The sequence below is a fragment of the Rhipicephalus microplus genome, chromosome X (genome assembly GCF_043290135.1).
Source record: "Rhipicephalus microplus isolate Deutch F79 chromosome X, USDA_Rmic, whole genome shotgun sequence".
Taxonomy (NCBI): Eukaryota; Metazoa; Arthropoda; class Arachnida; order Ixodida; family Ixodidae; genus Rhipicephalus; species Rhipicephalus microplus.
The window spans coordinates 325,349,866-325,372,472 of record NC_134710.1 but is presented as its reverse complement, the minus strand read 5'-3'; the positions used below and the strand labels follow the sequence as shown (position 1 = coordinate 325,372,472).

At 44.6% G+C, this 22,607-nt stretch overlaps 1 long non-coding RNA gene across 3 annotated transcripts in view; it reads right to left on the bottom strand.

Annotated features, from left to right (window-relative positions):
- LOC142776266 (uncharacterized) overlaps positions 1–21,899 on the bottom strand; it is a 137,729-nt gene extending 115,830 nt beyond the window's left edge. The window contains exon 1 of one of the 3 annotated variants that reach the window (XR_012887407.1): positions 19,182–21,899. This is a non-coding gene — a long non-coding RNA (uncharacterized LOC142776266). The remainder of the gene's footprint in view (positions 1–19,181) is intronic. The other 2 variants (XR_012887406.1, XR_012887408.1) reach the window with 2 other exon arrangements.
- Between the last annotated feature and the right edge of the window lie 708 nt (positions 21,900–22,607).

The window sequence follows — 22,607 nt, the reverse complement described above, 5'->3', positions numbered from 1 at the left end:
TCATCTCCTATGGGGAAGTTCCACAATCAACTCTAGAGGAAGAAAATTGGTGTCCTTTGCCTCGAAGTACGAACTTTGCGTTTGTAATAATGGAAGCCGCACGTATATACGCGGTTAGCCTATAGCAGCTGCCTGTACCTTATATTGGTTTCTCACTCATTTACCAGATAAGTGCACTAGTTTTCGGATCTGGAAACACGGGACAGCGACCATATTCCAACTTGCCTGAGGGTAGAAGGTTTCACCACCTTCACGTCCTCTAGGAACCTCAAATACACCGATTTACCGAAATTTAAAGTGTAAATAATGACTGTTGTAGCGACAGCTCATCATATAACCTAGAGGACTCGATAAAGGATGTCCTGCAGAATACCACGCATACACATTTGACTAGTCACAAGCGCACCGATTTTGACATCGAGCTTGGGAAACTTCGCGCAATACGTCGTAGTGGCGAACGTAAGTACAGACGTACAAAGTACAGGGAAGATTTGAGGCTGGCTAGACGCATTCAAAAGAAAATACAACGGCACATGAATAAACTGGCTTGGCGATGTTGGACATCCTTCTACAAGTCGGTGGGTCCACGAAAGTCCCTATCACTGATATGGAGAACTGTCTGTGGTTTTAGTTCGACCTTTGGTCAGTGACACCCGTTTACATTTCTGATGATTCACCTACAATGCAGAGAGATTGACGTCGCAAAATTGTTCTGTAGAAGAATTTCCAGCGAGTCCAATTTCAAAGATACAAGAACAGAGACACTTGACAACCCACTGCACTCACGCAATCCCCGTATGGACTGCCAGTTTTCAATGGATGAGCTAGAAGCGGCACTGGTAGTGTGCCGACGTTCTTCAGCACCTGGACTTGACGGCATTACGGACCGTGCCCTTTGTAATCTTAAAGACGAAGCCCGGAAGGCACTCCTACGCCTTTGGGACAACCCCTGGCAGACTGGTACGGTTCCGCAAGCATGGAAGTCAAGTCTCCTCATTCCACTTATAAGAGCTGGTAAATCTCCTTTGGATATTGCCTCATACCGTTCTATCGCGCTTGCCAGTTGTGTGAGCAACAAAATGAAAAGAATGATTCTAACAGAAGTACCAGTATCCATGACCGGATTAAGGCACGGCCATACGTCAATCGACAAAGTTGTTTATCTGGTGACATACGTTGAACACCAGACAGCCTGTAAGAGACTGTGTGCCACCCTGTTACTAGACGTTAAGGGGGCTTACGACAATGCTACCCATGAAGCCATCTTTAGTGCTTTGAAAACAGTAGGTCTTTGTTGCAAAATATATATTTGTGTGTACAGCTACTGACAGCTGAGATCATTCCACGTGGTGACAGTGAATGGCCAAACACCTGAATATTACAGCAGCCGAGGAGTCCCTCAGGGAGGAGTGCTAAGCCCTGCGCTTTTCAATATAACCCTCATTGGACTACTCAAGCATCTACCAAGCACTGTAGATCTTTCTATCTACGCTGACGACATCCTTATTTAGACATAAGGTGTGACAAGGCTTGGGCTTCCCGCCCGCCTTAAAAAGGCGGTTACAACGATATCATGCTACCTTCCTAAACAACGTTTGAGGTGTCCTGCGGAAAATGTGCAGTGGTAGCGTTCATGCGGAAACCAATGCCTGCTTACAGAACATCAATTAACGGAGAACGCATATCCTTCAGCTGAAGCCACAGGTTTTTGGGAGTCGTAATAGACAGAAATCTGTCAAGGACTCAACACGTGAACTATGTGAAGAAGCGGCTGATCGCAACACGCAACATGTTCGAATTCCTCGAAATGAGGAATGCTCATACCATCTATGCTGCACCTTTACAGAGCGCTGTTTATTGGCTCTTGCGGTACAGCTTACCTGCAAAATTATCCCTTGGATTACGTCATGGTGTTTCAACGCCTGAAATCATTGCCATCTCTCAAGATCACTCAGTCAAAACACATATTATTACCGAGACAATGCGCATGAACCTAAGGCATTATGCCAGGACCCCTTTCCACCACCCGGCAAGCCTCACTACTGAAATGGCCCGCATGACATACGGTGCCACTGTCTGCAAGCATCACTCCTCAATTACTGAGGCGTCCGCACCTGCATCAAAGCCACTGCTTCCTCCATGGAGCTTGAGCCGGCCGCGAGTTTACATACCAATCCCAGGAATGCGGAGAAAATTGGACTTACCAACACACGCCCTAAAACAACTGAGTCTATTCATACTGCACCAAAACTACAGTAACCACGTGCACATTTACACGGGTGGCTCAAACCCGTCGTCTAGTTCAGGTGGAGCAGTGGTTACACCATCACAAGGGATAACTCGGAGTTTTAAGACTTCACATGCGACAACGTCCACGACGGCAGAACTCGAGGTTTGGCGTAGGGCACTGAAACTCATCAATTGTGAAGAAATACCAAGTAAATGGGCCTGGTTTTCTGACTCAACGCCAGCGTTGCAGTACCCGCAGTCAGTTCTGCATAATGGATGCCACGTCCAGTTGACTTACGAAACCGTGAAATTTCACCACCTTCTAATACAAAAAAGCCACGACATTGTGTTTCAATGGTTAGCTGGGCATTGTGGTATAAACGGAAAGATTTTACAGATCACGCTGCTCGCAAATACCAAGAAGAAGCAAACAGCGTTCCGATTCCGCTTTTAAGAGCGGACGTGGCCAGCAGATTAGTCAACTGGCCCGCAGTCTCACAATGACTGAGGGCAACACACAGAGCATACGACGTGCAAGACCACACGAACTTGACCCTTCACTACAACTCTGGCCTCCACCAGGCCTACATCGACGTGAAGCTTCGCTTCTCTATCGCCTGTGGCTGGGAGTTGCTTTCACGAAAGTTTATACCACGTTAATTGCAATGAGTGGCAATGCGGGTGGCGATGTTTGCGGAACCGATGAAAATATTGAACAGCTGATGTGCCACTGTCCTCCATTCGCCTCACACAGATAAGTACTTGACAACGCAATGCGGTGACTGGATGACCGGCTTCTTTCTGTGCAGGTGCTATTGAAGCAGCGTGCACATCTCTTGACAGCCCACAAGGCAGTGAAAGCCCTGTTGTGGTTTTTGAGAAAGACGGGTTTGCGTGAACGCCTGTGACTTGCGGTGAACTTCTACACGCGGCAGGGAAATTACTGTCAGTCTCTTCTTTTCGTCCTTCTTTCCCATCTTTCTCTTCTTTCTTGTCTTCTTCTCCAATCTCGCAGTGTAGGGTAGCCAACCAGATGTTTTTCTGGTTAAACTACCCGCCTTCTCCCTTTTGTTGCTTCCTTCCTTCATTCTTGCGTCTTTATGCTTGCCGTTTTTGAATTGGCTTTGCAATTTGTGCTGCTGCTGAAACAATGCACAATACATGCTCAACTATCTCTATAAACGTACGTTTCTCTTTCGATGTATACCGAATCCTAACTAGAAAGATTAGCCACGTTTTTTTTCAGTGGGAAAACAAGAATTTTTTTTCATGCCAGCGGCCAAATAAATGCGGTGAGACCACTGGCCTACACTTTCTACTCTACTTTAAAAAAAAAAGACGTGGCCCACGTCTACAGCCACCATGATTGAAATTCGTGTCTTTGCGGCAAAAAATGGTCTTCACAAGCTTTTGCTTTTTACTTCATGTGCAGTTTGATATTAGAGAGACTGTCATGGCATGCAGAGCTAACTGTTTGTTCATTCCAGCAGCCCCAACAGGAGGTACATAGGTCACCTGCAGAGTACGTTGGTTCTTAAGTTTAAGTTGTTTGAAAAAGTGATCTGTAAAATGCCCTTCCTGTGCAAGCATGCTGCTGTCACAATAAATCAGCGTGGAGTCGAAGAACTTGATCAAAGTTTTGGTTTCATATTCACGTGGTATTCATTAGGCTGCTTGATGCATCAAAACCTGCTTTCGCACGTGATAAGTATCCACATACATATATTAAACAATTCAGTGCCTGTATATTTTGACAGCGCCTTTTTTCAATCGCACACTGATTAAACTTGTATGAACTATTTCACTAAATCTATTTTTGGCATTTGATCTCTGCTCGTACTTTCAGCCCATGCCATGATCCCAACCATTCAGCAATTTACGCGCAAAATTTTTCTTGAGTCCAATAGGTAAAAGTTTTTATGTACCCCAAGAGAACAGCAACTAGTTCCAGCCCAGCTGACAAATACGTGTGAACTAGTTTCAGAAACATTGACATCATCCGTATTCAAGTGCCAAATGGCAGAAAAACATAAAATAGATGGCCTACTTGACGTATTAGTCACACACCTATATGCAGAAGACAGTCAGCGCTCTACTAGTTACAAAGATAAGAGTTACACAGCAGAGGCAGAAATGGAGAAAAAAACCTAGTTTAAATGGCAGCACCTGGCCACAAGTTCAACATATTTCTGCGCTAAAATGCACTGGAAAGATGGACAAGGAAAAACACCGCAACTGATGAACCCTATAAAACTACACACACACACACACACACACAAGCACACAGGGTACAAACACACACAGGGTGCAAACATTAGTGCATCAGTGTCGCCAAACAAAAACAAATCGTGTGTCGTCGCTCACAGATTTTTCGAGTGCAAGCATTTATATGTAGCCGCCAATTCTTACAGTGCGCAGCACCGACTTTTCGGTCTGTCAATGCCATATGGTGGAAAGAAGTTCTAAAAAATTGTTTTGTGAGCATGCACGTGTTCTGATGCTTTCAACCCAAAATTGTAGTATGCCGGGGTCAACCAAGGCTTCGTGACGTATTTCCGTTACGGATATGACGTTGTAAGATAGTTACTAACAGATTTCAAAAACAAAACAAGAAGGAGGGGTGCCTTAGCATGGCGTCGAACCAGTGACCTTGGGATTTCAAGCGCGCGACGCTAACTACTAAGCCACAGACCTACCACAGAAATGCAAACGGCGAGTGATTTATATACACCACGTACCGCTATCAGTCCTGGGAGCTCGGGAACTTGAGCGTGTTTTCCCCAGCAGTGAGATATTATGCACGACGAACACACGTTGGGTGCGTGTTGGACGCGTGCGCCTCCGAACAGCGTGGTCTAAGTGTGGGTAGATGTTCTCTAGCATGGCTCACTCGCGCTTGCACCTTTATCAGCAATCGGGTGCTTTTAGGGGCAAAGCTTCTTATGGTCGAGGGCAGTCCATCCCTCTTGCGTAGCCAGTGCTCCATATCCACAGACAGACAGACAGACAGACAGACAGACAGACAGACAGACAGACAGACAGACAGACAGACAGACAGACAGACAGACAGACAGACAGACAGACAGACAGACAGATGGACGGACGGATGGACGGACGGATGGATGGATGGATGGATGGATGGATGGATGGATGGATGGACGTACGAATGGACGGACGAACAGACAGACGCTTCGCCCCACTCATAATTATTATTTCCGTGGATAAGCTGTGAGCTTTTTTTACACCTCGTGCTTCCACCAGAAGTTTCGTATGAAGTTACAGCAGTTAAACGAGTACAAACATCGCTTCGCTCGCTTCCTCGTTCGCGTATAGGAAAAGAGCATGCTGCTCTCACACGAAGAAGTAGTAATTGTGACAGTTGTTTGTGCTCATCCTGTGTATAACTGCTGGTTAATTTCGTGCGTCTTTCTGTTTAAGCAGTTTGCTTTATGTTTAACTCCCGTTGTTCTTTTTCCGCACTCGTCCTCTTTATGCTCGTTTCGTGCATGCTTTACGCTTGAGGTTCGCCCTGTAATTTTCAAGCTGCTTGCTGTTCTTTGCATGACATTGCAATTAGTTACTGCTGCACTCACTCCTTTGGCCTTGTGATAAAATGATGCAAAATGAAAGTTCAACTACCTCGGCGAGGACACGCTTCACTTTCGTGTTATACCGATTCCTAAGAAGAGGGTTCAGACACATTTTTTTAAACGTGGTGTATTCATGTGGTAAGCATACACAGAAAAAAACTGCCCCTAATGCGCCATTGTTATGGACTTACGCGACTGTAGTTGCCGACTTTCCTATTTGCATCTTCGAGCGTTCTACTTTTTAACCTTGCACCTAAACGTACAGATCTTGCGCATGCGTGTGTGGGTGTGCACACGCACAAAAAGTGTGAGAATATCAGGCTTACTCATTGTCAAATGTTTGGTGGCGAGTGCAGAGCTCACGCTCACAAAACAGATCACTTTAAACTTCTTAGCACTGCTGAAACGTAAACAAAAAACCTATATGTGCAATAATGTCGCAAGTAAATTGATATGCTCCGCTACAACAGACGGCAATCTTTTGATGTTTACTGACTTCGTTGATGATGGTTGATATGTGGCGTTTAACGTCCAAAAACACCACATGATTATGAGAGACGCCGTAGTGGTGGGCTTGGGAAATTTCTACCACCTGGGGTTCTTTGAAGTGCACCCAAATCTGAGCACACTGGCCTACAACATTGGGCCCTCCATCGAAAATGCAGCCGCCGCTGCCGGAATGCAATCCCGCGATCTGCGTGTCAGCAGCCGAGTACCTTAGCCACAAGACCACCACGGCAGGGTGCCGACTTTGCAACCGAAAAAAGCCTTGTCTCTCTCTTTGGAAAAAGACAGGCGTCACACTTCAACCCTCCCTCTCTCGTTTCTAACCCTCGTGTTAAGTGCTCCAGCCTGTCATGCGCATTGCATGTTTGTGTGTCAAAGTACATTGACAAATGTCGTACAGGAATGCGTCGCGCTCGAGAAAACATCTTGCAAGAACATGGTCCTCATAAATTCGAAGCGAAAGGTGGATTGTGCACGCGGTCGCCGACAAAAAGTGTTGCGCGTAATGGAAGGTGACACACGTCATGTCAAAAAAGCTGCAGGTGCTTTCTTTTCATAGTACTTTTCTTGGTTTGGACCTGAGCTCCGGGCACAAGCCACGAGGCCATCGTCAACGCAAACAAAATGCGAAAGAAAAAACCCTAAGCAAAATAACGAAAACACTAGCGCGTTGCGGTCGTTCGAGTGGCCCGGGAAAATCGATCGTCCAGCTGTGCAGGACGCCCAGTTTGCTAACATTTAGTGCGGCAAGATACACGAGGTCCCGCGAGCATATAATGCATGACCTCGGGAACAAGAAAACTTCTGTGCCACGTCTGTTTGAATGCAACGAGGTACGAGAGAAGAGTGAATAGGGAAGTACGCACGACAGCACAAATACGTATCATAAGTAGCAATAAACTCGCCCACACAGTAGGGAGAGGGGAGAAAAAGAAGTGAATAGAAACATTTTTTCTCTTTAACGCCCTAAGCACGTGCGGTCAAGGGGTACGCGGAACATGGGAGGGTAGCAGGTTTTACAGAGGCCATCAAAACCCGCTAAGCAACGCACTACGAAGGACGGGAAACAAAGGGGAAGGTAAAGTATACTGAAAAATAAAACTCCTAACGGGGTCGCGCTGAGGTGAAGCCGCGGCACCGCCACAATTCGTCCCAGAGTGTTATTTTCTGCAGCTGAGGTCCTAATGAAATTAAAATGAGATGTTTAGGCCCAGGCTGTTTAGTGAACTACTTACTGATTCTTTCTCAAAAACGGTACTCTTTCTTCGGATACTTCAGCACAAAAATTTTGGACTGCCTGCCTGTTGGTCTTTCTGTCGCACGATTCAACAAAACCTCCTTCTCAACGCCCAGTCATCTTCATTTGCTTGCTGTGTTCATACGTAACATTGCCAATCTAAAAGCAAATACTTATACCAAATAACAAAATGAATTAAGCTTTTTAGCTCAATCATATAACTGAAGTGTCCCAAATGACACTCTTTCACAATAATGATACAGATGGAACACGTTTCTCAAGGGAGAAAAACTCAATTGACGTCCGTATTTATTGGTCGTAAAGCAAGGTTTCTGGCTTATTTAATGTCGCAGCATGGTCGTAACTGTAGAGGCCACGCAAGCTTGGCTATTATGAGAAGAAAGTACTTGTCCAAGAATGCATATACTTAGAAGGTAATGATTGCGAAAATGGACAAAAGAGACAAGAGTTGCGCATGCAATGCCTTGGTAAAATCACCTGAAAAAAAAATTGCCACGCAGGGTGAACTACTAAAATTCTAACTGTTCAGCAACCTGTTGTTGAGATCGCCTGCTGCGCACGGTGGCGGGAACGACTGAGCAACTGAGTGTGGGGCGCATGCAGCGCAGTGCCAACCAGCCTAAGCAATGCGTTCAACGTTTTGAGGAGAGAGGGCAGAGCTGAAGAAAAGCAGTGAGAGAGACAGATGAGAGAGAGATGTGAGCAGTGATGTGGTGGGGAGCTTCGAAGGCGATGACAGCAACGGCGGGGTGCGGGCCTAACGAGCTTCGCTTCGTAAAAAACTTGGATAGTGCGTCTTCGGTTAGCTACTCCTGATATTCCGTCCATCTCTAATTAGCACAGGGGCCTATCTGACTATACGTAGAAACAACCACAGTTAAAGAAAACCTTTTAAGCCACACCAGTACAGGAGTCTGTAAATTTCTTGATGCCTAAAGAAACAAATGTCAGGCCACCTTTTGTCCGCTGCCTGAAATTAGTCTCTAACTCTCGCTGGCAAGCCCATTGGTTAGCTCGGGAGCACGCAGTATTGGTGCGCCAGGCCAGTTTCCGTAGCAGCACGTACGGTCATTGCTGACCGCATCGTGCTAACGGTGCCTTTTCTTGTCTTCAGTGCTTGGTGCGGGAGACTTGTTTGCCTATCCCACCCTCTAGGAATCAGTCTGAGCAATATAGGGGGTGCTATCTAAGGCGATAATAATGGGTTTCAGCACGGACGGTAATAGAGGCATTTGGTAGTTTGGAGTTCTAGCACTGGGGCCACAACGGCTCTTGCGAGCACATGCTTTTTTCCATTCCTTTGTACTCTTCATTAATGCTGCTATGAAAAACAATAGAGTGAATAAAAGTGAAATAAGACCCAAGAACGAGCTGGCCCAATGGGACGAGAAACCCGCACTTAAAATTCTCCAATACCTAACCAAATACGCTATGGTGTCATCGTTCTGTGTTAAATATACCACAAAAAAGTTTTGCCAACTTTATGTACAGCGCAAAAGTGTTCCAAGCAGCGTCAACTGCCAAAAGTAAACATTCCAAGACCAGAGACATCTTGCTTTCAACATTTTTTTTCAGCTTGCCATGGGCTGTGCAACATGCAGACGCTGTAAGGAACAAAAAATAAATCGGAAATCACCAGATATATGGCACACACGTGTCTAACCATCGCTGTTCTGAGGAGGTAGCATACAGCATCAGCGCATCGCGTTGATAAAAAAATTTCTTGAGAATAAACGCTGTATATGTATGCGATACAGAGCTGCCTCAGTCACGTCCTGTACGATTATCTCTGTTCTATCCGTTTTATTCTCCGCTATTCCCGAGGTTTACAAAAAGCCATGTTGAATATGAGAGATCAGGACTACTGCACAAGCTTTACCGTAAAATAGTGAGCCTCTCTAGTGTTGTCCCATGTTTTTGCAACTTCAGAAAAGCATGCGCCAGAGAACTTAAGAAATACTAAAACTATAATAAGATGATATTCAAGAGAGCACACCAAACGAAGAGTAGTGAAAAACAGACGTGTCTTATTGCGAAGAAACAAAAGCTCACTTTAATGTGTGGTGCAAAGAAACTGATGTCGAAATACTATGAGATCAGTGACCTTCCTGCACCACCAAGCCTGCTGAAGGCACGTGCCATGCGCAACTGGTGTTTTGTTTCTTTATGTCGCAATGCCCATTCAAGACTGAAGCGGTTTCGAACATCCACCGCAGGCGACGTGCCGTCAGTCATCGCGGGGGTGCAGTTCATTCGCCGCCCGTGTTGCGTGAGTGGAGTTTTGCTTCTTGCGGAGGCATCAAGTCCTCGAGGAGAAAACAAAGGGCGCGCAGTATGTTTGGCATGTCTCCAAAGCATAATCTGTATTTGCTTTATAGAACATGCGTGAAGGTCTTGTTGCATAAACCGCATTGCATAAAGACAGGGTTGCATAAAGGTCTCGTTCTCCGAGATACAGGTATGCCAGATCATCCACAGTGAACAGCAAATCACACAAACATTGAAATTGGGCAAAGAGGTAGGTTAGTTTTGATGATAGTCAAAATAACTTGGGGTCATTGTGAAATAAATATATTATACATTGGTTTATGGGGTGGCATGTCTGAAAGTGGCTCAGCCTACAAGAGACGTAGGGTAGGGCAGTGGATAATTTAGGCCATTTGTGTTTTTTGTTAGAAATTGAAATTGCGTAGTAGAGGGGCCTTTAACATTTAGGTTCCATCGAAATGTAACTGTTGCGGTGGACATCGAACGCACGTAATTTATAGTTTGAGATAGTTATGTTCTACTCGGCAGGCTGATGTTAGTGCGCTGTGCACCGTCAGAAGAAGAATGGCTTTAAAATATGGGCACCGGCTGAGTCTTCTATTGTTATTTTAAGGCGAAAGCCTCATGCTCAACGAGTAAAGAAATTACGAAAGGGAGAGAGAAAAAATAAAGAAAAAACAGCGAGGTTAACAAGAAGACACCAGTTTGCTACCCTGTACTTGGGAAGGGGAAAAGAGGTTGTAAAAGAATGAAAGAGTAAATGAGTCTGTCACAGTAGGTAAGAAAAAAAGACAGGGACTGAAGCACCACCTGTGTACTACTCACCGACATTGTCTGCAAACAGTCACAGTTCGTCACTCATGCCGCTTGCTTGAAGAAACCGCAACAACGCCCTCATAGCCGGAACCCAAAAATTTTATCGTCTGTAAAGGGGTGGTTGTCCAGATTCCGTATAGCACGGCTGAGAGGGTGTCTCTTTTGGAGTTTAAGCGGGCTCACTGACAAAAAACACACAAACATGTGGGGTTTAACGTTCCAAAATCCCAATATGATTATGAAAGACGCCGTAGTGAAGGCTCCGGAAATTTCGACCACCTGGGGTTGCCTAATGCGCACCGAAATCTAAGCACACGGGCCTACAGCATTATAGCCTCCACTTAAAATACTGCCACCGAAGCAGTGATTCAATCCGGCGGCCTGCGGGTCAGCAGCCGAGTACATAAGGCACTAGAACACCACAGAGGTGCACTCGCAGAAAAGGTGCGTAAGTGTTTGGCTACGCCCGCATACTTCACATGATGGGCTGCCAGCCATTCCAATAACAAGTTAATAGGCACTTGAGAAGGCCACTTGAAGAACATGGGCCTTCAAAGCACTGTCACGAGGGCTGCAAATCAGGGGGACGCGGATGGCCTGGCATTCTATCCGTTTTTGAAACAGCATCCGTGTGAGAAGCGCTAGTGTTGATGCCTTTTTGAAGGGGTGCCTTTTTTAAAATACAACCTAGCGGGTTCTGCTGCTGAGTTAATAAATAAAGCTGATCTATTAAACAGTACAAAGTGCGGCAAAAAATGCAAGACTAGTCTTTGGTTAATTCATGCTGGCATAAACATCGACACGTAAAAGCTAATCTTTCAGTCGTTCTAGGTAGACATGTTGCAGGCACTCACAAACACCTAATGAATACACTTCTAGCTCAAAAAACTTTAGGTATTCATACTTCCCACAAACCATAGGTTCATCGAACCAACTAAGTCCTCCTGTAACTAACGCTTCATCTTTAAGTGCGTTCTTAAAAATAATAAAAGCTAATGTACATCCTGAGCAGTTTCTGTGAACGTATTTGTTGTTTATTTCTTTTTTGTGTGTGTTTTTTGTCTCCTTGCAACTTGTAATTTGTATGGTTTCTCGGCAATGATCGCCGTGTGAGATGATCAGTATTGCTAAACTATAAAAAACAAAGTAACATATATTTTGTTGGGACCCGATTTGTCATAATTTATTTCTCAGTCACTGCTGGCGCTTTACGTGTCAAAGCAACAATATGTGAGGCCTGTCGTAGCGCCTCTCTAACTTTACGCTTTCACTGAAACGAATACCCCTGCTACTGCCAGGATCGAACCCTCTGAGTGAGTAGCCGAGCGCCATAAGCACTACCACCGCAGTGGTCGTTGTTTTTATTTCTTTGCCCTTTCCCCAGCACAGGACAGCCAGGTCTTCACCTCGGCTAACCACATTTTCTCTCCTCTGTTGCTGTCTCCCTCTCCGTTATGTCAGAAGCATTAGCTGTTGTGTGTCATGGCACACCGTGTTGGGTCGGTTGATGGATAGAGGGTTTAAACACTTTCTTATTTTTCGGCCTTCAATCTTCAACCTTAACTTTCAAGTAGCCATGGCGTGGCTGCATGGGATTCAAAGCTCCATTATTTTGATGAGCTAACGCCTCCTGTTTTTTTTCTAAGTTTATTTTCCAGGAAGTGAGATTCGTCAAGACGATTTCATATTAATATGGCGCTGGTTATTCTTTTTTGTCATGGAATGAGGTTGTCAGCATTTATCAAAAGAAAAGTTTACAGCCAAGAAAATTGGCAAGGTCACACTCCTGGAAACTATATACGCCCGCAGTCCCAGTGCGAAAAGGACGAGTGCGGAGCCGCAACTGATTTACTTCAAGAAAAAGTAACAAGCTTGTATAGTCTGACTACCTTTAGAGTTTGGTGCACTTGTACAAAGTTGTCGTTGAATAAACAAGAATAGTTACTGCATGCAGGCCATCCCAAAAACAGCACCTCATCAAGACGTTGCGACAAAGCCTAGTAAGTTTTGCGAACAATCACATTCATTCCAGGATTGAGCCTCTCTTGAAGATATCACTGACAGATATTGTCTCAAGATGGTATTTTCAGCTTTTAGCAATACTTCAGCCATGTGGCAACATATGAACGCTGACAGTGAAAAGAAAATAGATGGTAAGAAGCGCCGAACAAAATACTCGTATATACGTGTCACGCCAACAGGCGGTCGTACATTGTCTAGAGGTTTTAAAGGGAAAGGAAAGAAATAGGCAATGCGTCGTAACAGTTTCTCTCTATGGTAGTCACTTCAACAACACCACGTGGGGTATTGGGGAATGGCAGTGAAAGATTTAGAAGAGAATACGAGTTGAAAACGGTATGAAAAAAATCATTTGACTTGTCTTCCGCAAGAACGTACGAACACCCACACGCACACACAGTCGACCGAGAAAACCACCGAGAAAGCCCAGAGAACAGAAATACACATGATTTAACGCAGGCAAAAGGAAGGAGGATGCCTTACAAACTCATGTAGTAAATCTGCTTGGCCCCAGCGCGAGCGCCGCTTCAGAAAGCTCATTTTTAGATGTGATGAAATCGTGGTTTAGCATGGCTGGCGCACACAATCCACTGGCAGGATCACGAGAACGCCACGAATTGCCGCAGCGGGTGTGCTTAACAGCGTGTCCTTTCGGTCAACGGCAGTGGCCGGCTGATATGAAGGACAAGCTGATGTTGTCGTCGACACGACAGGCGCGCTAGATGTGTGCTGTAGGGTGATTCCTGAAGTCGTTTTCCCGACACCAGCGAGCGCGTCCCGGAACGAGCGGCAGGCCCTTCAGGAACGCCGCACTGCCCCTCTTATTGACGGTGTTGACGGCGCTCGTGGCTTGCTCCAACTCTTGGCGGAACGTCACGGGGCCATCCGAAGAGGCAGTGATAACGACAACCTTGCGCCGCTAGGAATCTGCCAGGAATCTGCCAGGAATGGCAGCTTGGCTCGTCTGTTGGGTGCCTTCCGCTGCAGTTGGGGCACCGTGGAGATGTGAACTGAAATTGCCTTCGGGTTACTGCCACCGCAACAGAGGCAGCGTTCGTCCGCGAGCAGGTCGCTGTGGCATGGCCGAAGCGACCGCAGCGGGCGCGCTGAAGGGGCCGCGGCTGACGAGAGCAAACCAGCCTTTTGAGTTTGAATCGGAACATTCTGGTAGAACCGTGGTGCCCTCAAAGGTGACCATGAGGCACCTGCGCCTCGGGGAACCCAGGAGGCAACAGGGACGGCAGAAACCAGGTTGCTTGAGATGTCATCCGTGTCGAGGTTCACGTCGATGCTATAGATGGTTCTCACGAATGTGTTATCCAGAAGTAGTTTACTCCTTATGTGGATCTCGAAGAACCGGCCCACCTGCAGAAGAGGTGTGGAATCCTCGAAGAATCGTATGTCAGCTCCGAATACGTGGTGTCGCAAATTTATGCGCACGCGCACGGGAAGCCGGATAGAAAGGCTGCGATGGCATCGTGCGTTGCAGTTATTAGGTGGGCCATTTTCTCGACAGGGTGAAACATGATGGGGCCGCCGCTCTTTTCCACTGCTGCAGGAGAGACCAGGGGCTTAGGCACGGGCACCGCTGGTGTGTCAGCGTCCGGCTGAAGCATAGTGCCACCGCTCTCCTACAGCTGCGGAAGGGGCCTGGGGCTGCAGCATGGGCACCGCTGGTGTGTCACGGTTCGGTTCGAGAGAGAGTAGAAGAAAGGTGGGGACGCAAAAACTGGGGCCTCCAGCATCCACTCACATTGTATTTGAGGTGTTGGAAGCCGACTAGGGTGGTGTTCTGTGTTCCCAAGGATGAACTACAGGTGGAGGGTACTCCCGTCTCTGTGTTGATGCAAGAGGGGTGTCCCTAGCAGGAAGCCATGGCCGTGGCAGGGGAGGAGGAAGATCTGGTTGTCACCTTTCCTTCGCTTGGAGCCTGGAAGAGGATGCCAGTGTCATGGCTGCCGTTCTCCTGGGGCCAGGATGTTTTCATAGGGTGTGCAGGCTTCGGCTGTACCTACTGCTGCTGTGTGGGCAACGATGACGATGCCGAAGTTTTCAAGATGGCTCCTTGTAGGTTCACGTTTTTTGCGGTGGTCTCTCGATGATGGCGTTGCCCCGCCGGGGTGGTCTAGTGGCTGAGGTACTCGTGTGCTGACCCACAGGTCGCGGGATCGTAATCCGGCTTCGGTGGCTGCATTTTTTATGGAGGCGGAAAGGCTGTAAGCCCGTGTGCTCATATTTGGGTGCACGTAAAGAACTTCAGGCGGTATTTTCGGAGCCTTCCACTACACCGTCTCTCACAATGGGCACGACAAATCTGTGAGGATGAAGCCTCCTAAACCACCTGTACTGTATTTTAAGATTTTGCTGTGCTGTGCAGCTGAATCTAAGGCTACCCAGAACACAAGCCCGCCCATCGATACAACTGACTATCGTCATTTGGAACATGCTGTGCGGCTTTTTACGAACGCCATCTACCATGCTCTAGCGCATGCGTATGAAACGGTGACGGCCACCGCCCCCACAATCAAAACGGATCGCCAGGCTACATAAGGGCAGTTGGCGCTGAGAACCTTCGTGGGCGAGGCAAATCTGTTATCATGAAGCCTCCTAAACCGCCTGTACTGTATTTTCAAGTTAGTAGGTTTGGAAAATGCTTCAAAAGCGACCAATAGGGTTATTGATGCTGTGCCGTGCCCCAAAACGTGTAATTATCTTGCTTGCTCATGTTGTCAATGTTACTCCTGCTCTGAGGTGATATAGAACTAAATCCAGGTCCTAAGTTAGAGGATATGCTACAAACACTTTTGGAAGGGCAGAAAGAAATCAGAGAAGACATAAAGATAATTAAGGCTGAACAATTTTTCTTTTATTCTAAACTAAACAAACTGAATCAGAGAATGTCTGAGGTAGAGAAGACAATGATGGTCGTAGTAAGGCATGATAGAAAACTCACTCGCCTCGAGACAACCTTGAAAAATATGGCGAACACCATAGAGCCACAACAAAAAAAGGCTAATCTGGAAGACCGCGGTCACAAAAACAATCTTATAGTGTTCGGTATCGCGGAAAGTGATAATTAAACTACTTAGGAAATTGAAAAAAGAGTGCTAACATATGTATTTCGAGAAAGGCTTAAAGCTAACGTAACCTCAGTGTAATGTGTACATAGGCTTGGCAGAAAACAGGAAGAAAAACACGCCCAGTTCATATAAGGGTCTTCGACTGCATTGAAATGTTGCGGTGTTCAAAAACTGCAAAAAGTTTAAAGGAACCGGTACTTCAGTCTCGGACGACTTTTGTAGAACCAGGTTACGGAAGCGGAAAAAGTTATGGGAAAGCGTAAAAGCTAAAAGAGACCGGAGTGTTAAGGTTCGGCTCACGCATGATAAGATTGTCATTGATAACCAGCCATACGCATGGAACAATGCGCAGTCCCGTAGAATAAAAACAGGCAAGAAAAATACAACTCCACGCGAGTATGATTGACAGTATACAAACCAAACCCGAGATTTCACCCTCATAAACATTAATCGCAGCCTAGTCCACAAAACCACTGAATTCGAGCACCTTGTTCTCCTGTACAACCCGGACATTGTTATTGCTACTGAAACCTGGTTACGTGCAGACATAGCCGATAGCAAAATAATACCACTCTCCTATCAAATTATTCGTGAAGACTGTGAAAATTGGGGTGGTGGAGTAGCAATTGTCTACAAAAATTATTAGGCTAGTGGCATTACCGGAATGTACCGATAACGAAAGAATTTGTTGCAGAACAAAGCTGCACGGCTGTCCTTGCGTAATTGGAGCTATTTATATACCGCCCAAGGCCCCTCTTGCTTTTTTCAAATTGTTTCAGAACTTTTTGGTTGCGAATGTGCCAGAGAACGCGCGCCTAATTATAGCAGGTGATTTTAACCTACCGAACATTCGTTGGCATATATGGCAGTCTGTCTCTGCGGACCACAAACACTGTGATGCCCTACTTCACATGGTATTCAGAAAGGATCTAACGCAGATTGTTAGCGAATCAACTACAAATTGGTGCTACCACTCAATCAATCCTTCACCTTGTATTTATGAATAGCAGAATTATTTATTATACTGTTTCTGTTAACGAAGGACTATCAGACCACAAGCTTGTTCAAGGGTGGGTAAAAATGTACTGCCAGCCAGGTCTCCTAGAGAAACAATACACGTAAGAAATTTTGCTGCTGCAGGTATTATCAGCATCTTAGATTAGTTCGAGACGCAACTGGATACGTTTGATGGAGCAGGTGAGGTCAATACGTTGTGGGATAAGGTTAAATATATCGTTGATTTTTCTATGCATAAATACATCCGGATGAAAGTAAAAAAAACGTGAAAAGGCGAAATCCTTGGGTAAATCGAGGAATCATACAGTTAAAAAGGAAATTAAAGCGTAGAAGGAAAATAAAAAACGAAGGTCGTAATGAAATTCATAATATTTCAATTACACTCAAGGAAAAACTATTTATCGCAAAAGAATATTGCCATTCCCACACTTTGTCAATTTTCATGAAAAAATCGCCACAGCGATTTCAGCATCACCTTGCTCCATCTTGGGAGAATGTGACCTATATCAAGAATGATTGATGTATAAATACTGATCCCACTCAATTTGCTCATAAATACAATGAATTTTTCAACTCTGTTTTCGATCCTTCCACACCTTTGCCTACAGCGATAACAGCTAAAATAGATAAAGTGCAATCAGACATGATAGATGTTATGTTATCTGAAGAAGGCGTACTTTCTCTTCTGTTAAACCTCGATACCAAAACGTCGCCTGGCCCGGATGGCATTCCTAATCAATTCCTGAGAACATATGCGGTATCGATTGCTAAATATTCAATGATAACTTTTAATGCGTCTCTTGAGCAGCATAAATTACCACATGATTGACTAATAGCGCGGTGTCGTTCCAGTACACAAACAGGTGATTAGCGTAATGCACAAAATTACAGACCAATATCCATTACATGCGCACGCTGTAAAATATCCGAGAAAATATTATGAAAAAGCTTGTTTAGTTTTCTCGAAAGCTGAAACAGGTTAAATCCTAACCAGCATGGATTTAGGAGACACTTATCCACAATCACCCAACTTGCTGAAACAGTGCACGATTTCACTGAAATACTTACTGAAACAGGTCAAATAGACGGAATTTGCTTAGATTTATCGAAAGCCTTTGATCGCGTTTCACACTCGCATTTATTGGTAAGTTACTTATCTCGGAGTAAACTTTAATATAATTAAGTGGATTGAATCATATCTAGCTGATAGGACACAGTATGTGGAGGTGAAAGGAAAGAAATCGAGAATGTTAAATCTAACGTCTGGTGTCCCCCAGGGATCAGTATTAGTACCTGTTTTATTCCTCTGTTATATAAACGATATTACAAGTGACCTTAGTACCAAAATACTGTTCGTCTGTTCAGAGACAATTGCCTAATATATTCTAAAATATCATCTCATGAAGATTAACTAGAGTTAGCCTCAGCACTGCAATTTATTGCTGATTGGTGCACACGATGAAAATGAAAATAAACCAAGAGAATACGGTATACGCACGCAAACTATGAAAACAAAAAATTTGTTAGCTTTTAATTACATATTAGACGGAAAGCCATTGACACAAGTTAGGCACTTTAAGTATTTAGGCATTATGATATCAGATAACTTATCTTAGAAAAAGCATATTATTCACTTATGTAATGCCGCTGACGTTAAACTCTGGTCACTTAGACGTAAGCTGAAATTTGCTTCGCGAGGTGTTCAACTAACAGCATTCCTGACTTTGATATGTCGCGCCCTAGAATACGGAAACATAATATGGGATTCACCTACAAAAAACGAAGTAAAGAAAATTGAAAAAATACAGAGGCGTGCAGCAAGGTTTATAATGGCGAAATAGGGGTACATAGACTCAGCAACCGAAATGCTGACTCAACTAAAATTCTCCGAGCTTTCATTGCGACAAAAAGTGGCAAGATTAAAATTCATTCACCTAATGAAACACAACTACTTCAACTTCAACCTTAACCGATTCATAGAAAACAGAACGTCACGTATGTCACGGGTTGTTAGATCTAGCCATGAGGACCAGTGTGTGCCTATGCCTACAAAGGTTGACACCTTTAAATAATCCCCCTTCCCAAAAACGATTGAAGAATGGAACGCACTACCCCATAGACTAACTCAAATTAATTTTACAAAGGAATTCGAAAAGACGGTAACGGCATGTTACTCCTCTAGTTAACCATATCTAGGCGTTATCACCTCATTTCTTCTAGCCGGAGATGTTCTCTTTTTGTATATTTGTCTAAAACTGTGCGTGACGTGGGTAGGAAACGTTTTTACGACACTGAAGTTTCTGATGTATATGGTAATGTCTTCGTCAAGTGTGTTGTATAAAGTTATGCTACCATGCCAATTTTTGGTCACTACTGTGTAAACCCTCATTAACTTACCTTTTAGATTGGTCTTCTGTTAAAACTGCTCGTTGTAGTGCTTGTGTTAACAAGTGAAGTGCATTTCTTCACCCCACCCTGTAACGGCCTTTGGCTAACAGTATCTATAAAAAAAAGAAATGAATGAATGAATAAATAAATAAATAAATCTTCATATGGCCATTTTGGGACGTCAAACGCCACTTTTAATTCATCAATTTTGCATGCAGTGCTTTGAAGGGCTGCACGCCAATGAGGGCGCAAAAAACAGGAGCGCAAAAAGCGCACGTCCTGCTTGCTTGAAATCTCCCTCGGCTCTCTGGTCGGGCATTGCATTCTCAAACGCAAGCGGGCATGTGAAAGTCAGGCTGCCTCACTAAAGACAACAACAGCCCGGGTGCATTTGGAGGCTCATTGTACTGTCTGCCAAGAACATGTTTAGCAAGCTAGCGTTTTAAAAGGCGGCAGCTACAATATAGAATTGAAAATTTCCTAAGCTATCACAATAGAGCAAAAGGTGAGCACGTCCATCAGCACCGCCTCGGTAACTCTCACAAGAAAGAATTATCTCTGGCAGATCATATCTCTTGACTGGAGCCACACGAATCGCCAACGCTGTGCATCTGTTGGTGTCAGCGAGTACATAGCTATATATATGGCTGCGAGCACGACCGCATCTCTTCTTCGTACAACGACGTCCTTGAATGCCGCCCGCCTTATTCCCATTTGTTTTTAAATTCCTTTTCTCGAGCTCTCATTTCGCTAAGAGCGAGTTGAAGAGGAAGTGCCATTCGCTCGTCAGATGTGCAGACCTTATTGGTGCACAGCAGTCAAGTAAACAAGAGGCAGAGAGCGCATGCTCTTCATTTGAGAGCGTCTATAAGTGGATCATCTTCGAATAGTACAGAAGCTCACAAGGCTCTTCCCAGGATGAAATAACATTCGTTGCGATGACGTCCATGTTAGTTAAACCACTGTATACTGGCTGAAAAACATTTGACGTCTCCTTTTCGGTAGAAAGAATGGAGCGGTGAGGAGGAGATCAAAAGCGCGTAATGAAAACAAGGGCACGTGGCGCTCCCGTGGCCCCTCCCTCTCGACAATTGCTACGAAACCCGTCCTTAGACTTTTTCTGTTTTTCGAATCATAAAATGTGGATACCAAAAAAAAGTTAGTCCTTCTGACTTTCTCTGGCCAAAAACACAAATGCATGCATGCACGCACGCAGTTTTCTTGAACGTTCTTGCCAGTACAAGCTCCTTACAGCGTTTGATTTGGGTTTGCTAACTTTGTTTCTGGCTGGTGGGCCACGTGCTCCAGAATTATGTACACATTCTGCTGCGACTCGATGGCAAGCTACGAGCTCACTTTACCGAGGCTCGCTATTTCCCCGGCCAAATAAACCGCCGGAAGCACGGTCGCGCGAAACGATACAGCCGGCATTATTCGCAACCTAGATAAAAAACGGACATGGTTACTCAAAAGAGATTCCAGTGACTCCACCACCTTCCTCCATCCCTTCGAGCATAATGTTTTAGAAGTGTGTACAAGTTACCGCGACCTAGGCTATGGCACCGCCCACGGTCGGACATCAAGAGAATCGTGTACAACTCTTTTCCTAATTACAAAATAATTACCGCCTGAGTTTACTTTGTATTCCCCCTCTTCTTTTTTCTCGCGCTAACTCTCTCCCGCTCTCTTTGCTGGACGGCATAATGTGTTCAGGCTGGTCCCCGCACAGTCATCGATTCATTTCGTGATTGCGGCACACAGACATAAAAAATTGCGCTCACTGTATCGGCCATGCGTGTGCTTTATCATGAACATCTGCCTCCCTCCTTCCGCCGCCGATCAGCTCGTTATTGCCCTCGCTTTCACCCGCGCGACCAGACCTCGCAGATTCAAATACGCGAAAAGACATTTCAAACAATGAAAAAATATATATAAAGGAGCATGCCGGACAGGAAGAAGGATTCTATCGCTTCGTGATGTATAATAAATCAAGTTTCCTTTCTCTCAAGGTTCCTCACCCTTGCCCAGTTTTATATTCGTTTGTTCTCTGTGTGCGCGCAGTAACCGGAGATGCGAAATCAATGCGGTCAGAATTAAATGATCTGAAGCTGCTTTGCGAGCCACTTTTGCAAGCTGCCCTCCAACCTTTATTTTTGTGTCGCACTGGCTACATCGGGCTCGGGCGGGAATAAGGTGAAATTTAATTTACGGGTGACGTTATCTCCTCCTCTTTTTATCGCTATCTTTTGCGTACGCTTTTTTCTTGTGCGCTCTTCGATGCTACAGCTCCGTTCCGAATGGCTAGCTCGCACATTTGTGTGCTCGGCTTCTTTTAAAACTTCTTCCTACATTCTTTTATTCCTTGGTCTCTATCAACTCCATTTCGCTTTGGTTTTTATTAACTTACGCATCTTTGTACACGCTTACAGGATTAAAGAAGAAAAACAGATCGAGAGAATATAGTATAACTAATGTCTCATATTCTTCAGGAACATTACAGCTTTTCCGAATAGGTCAAAGTTTATGAAGGAAAAGTTGGATCTTTGATGCGCGAGACTTGTCGCTTAGTCACCATGTTTACAGCTGCACTGTTTCTCTAGAAAAGCATTGTAGTCAATTGCTTTGAAATAAATAAAAAAATAAATACACGGACAAAAACAGCATCGCGTAAGTGCACACGCTTTTTTTTACTATAATGCCGTAAACGTATAGAAGAAACAGAAAAAATATTGGAGTATACACGTGTTTCGCCAGTTATTGTGTTTTCCTTTTTCCTTCATTATTCATGTATATATATATATATATATATATATATATATATATATATATATATATATATATATATATATATATATATATATATATATATATATATGTGTGTGTGTGTGTGTGTGTGTGTGTGTGTGTGTGTGTGTGTGTGTGTGTGTAGATATATGTGTGTGTCTGTAGATATATATGTGAATCCTATGAACATGCATATCAGTATATAACTGCGCATTGTACATTTTAATGTACTTGAAGTGCCTAATCTATTTCTTTCCATTTTCGCTTTTTCTTCTTCTCTGGCTTTGTTTTACTTTTTGTTTTGTTTTTGTTTCTTGTTTTTCTTTCCGACTTTTTTTTACTCGTTAATTATTTTTAGCAAGTGTATAATTAGGTAAATTTGACCTTATAGTGCATCTGCGCCCGTAGTGAATGCACTACGACATCAATTTGAAACTGTTTAGCGACTATTATTATGCATTTTCCCTCCACATTTATCAGGTGCTGTACCCTGTCGTTTCGCCACCGATGGGTGGCTGGGGCTTTGTCAAGCTGTCATTGGACAGCTTTTTTTCCCGGCCACCTTTTTTTCTCCGTAAATGTTTTTGTTTTGGTGAAAATAAAGTTCTTTGATTGATTGATTGAAAATACACAGTTCGTCCTTTACATCTT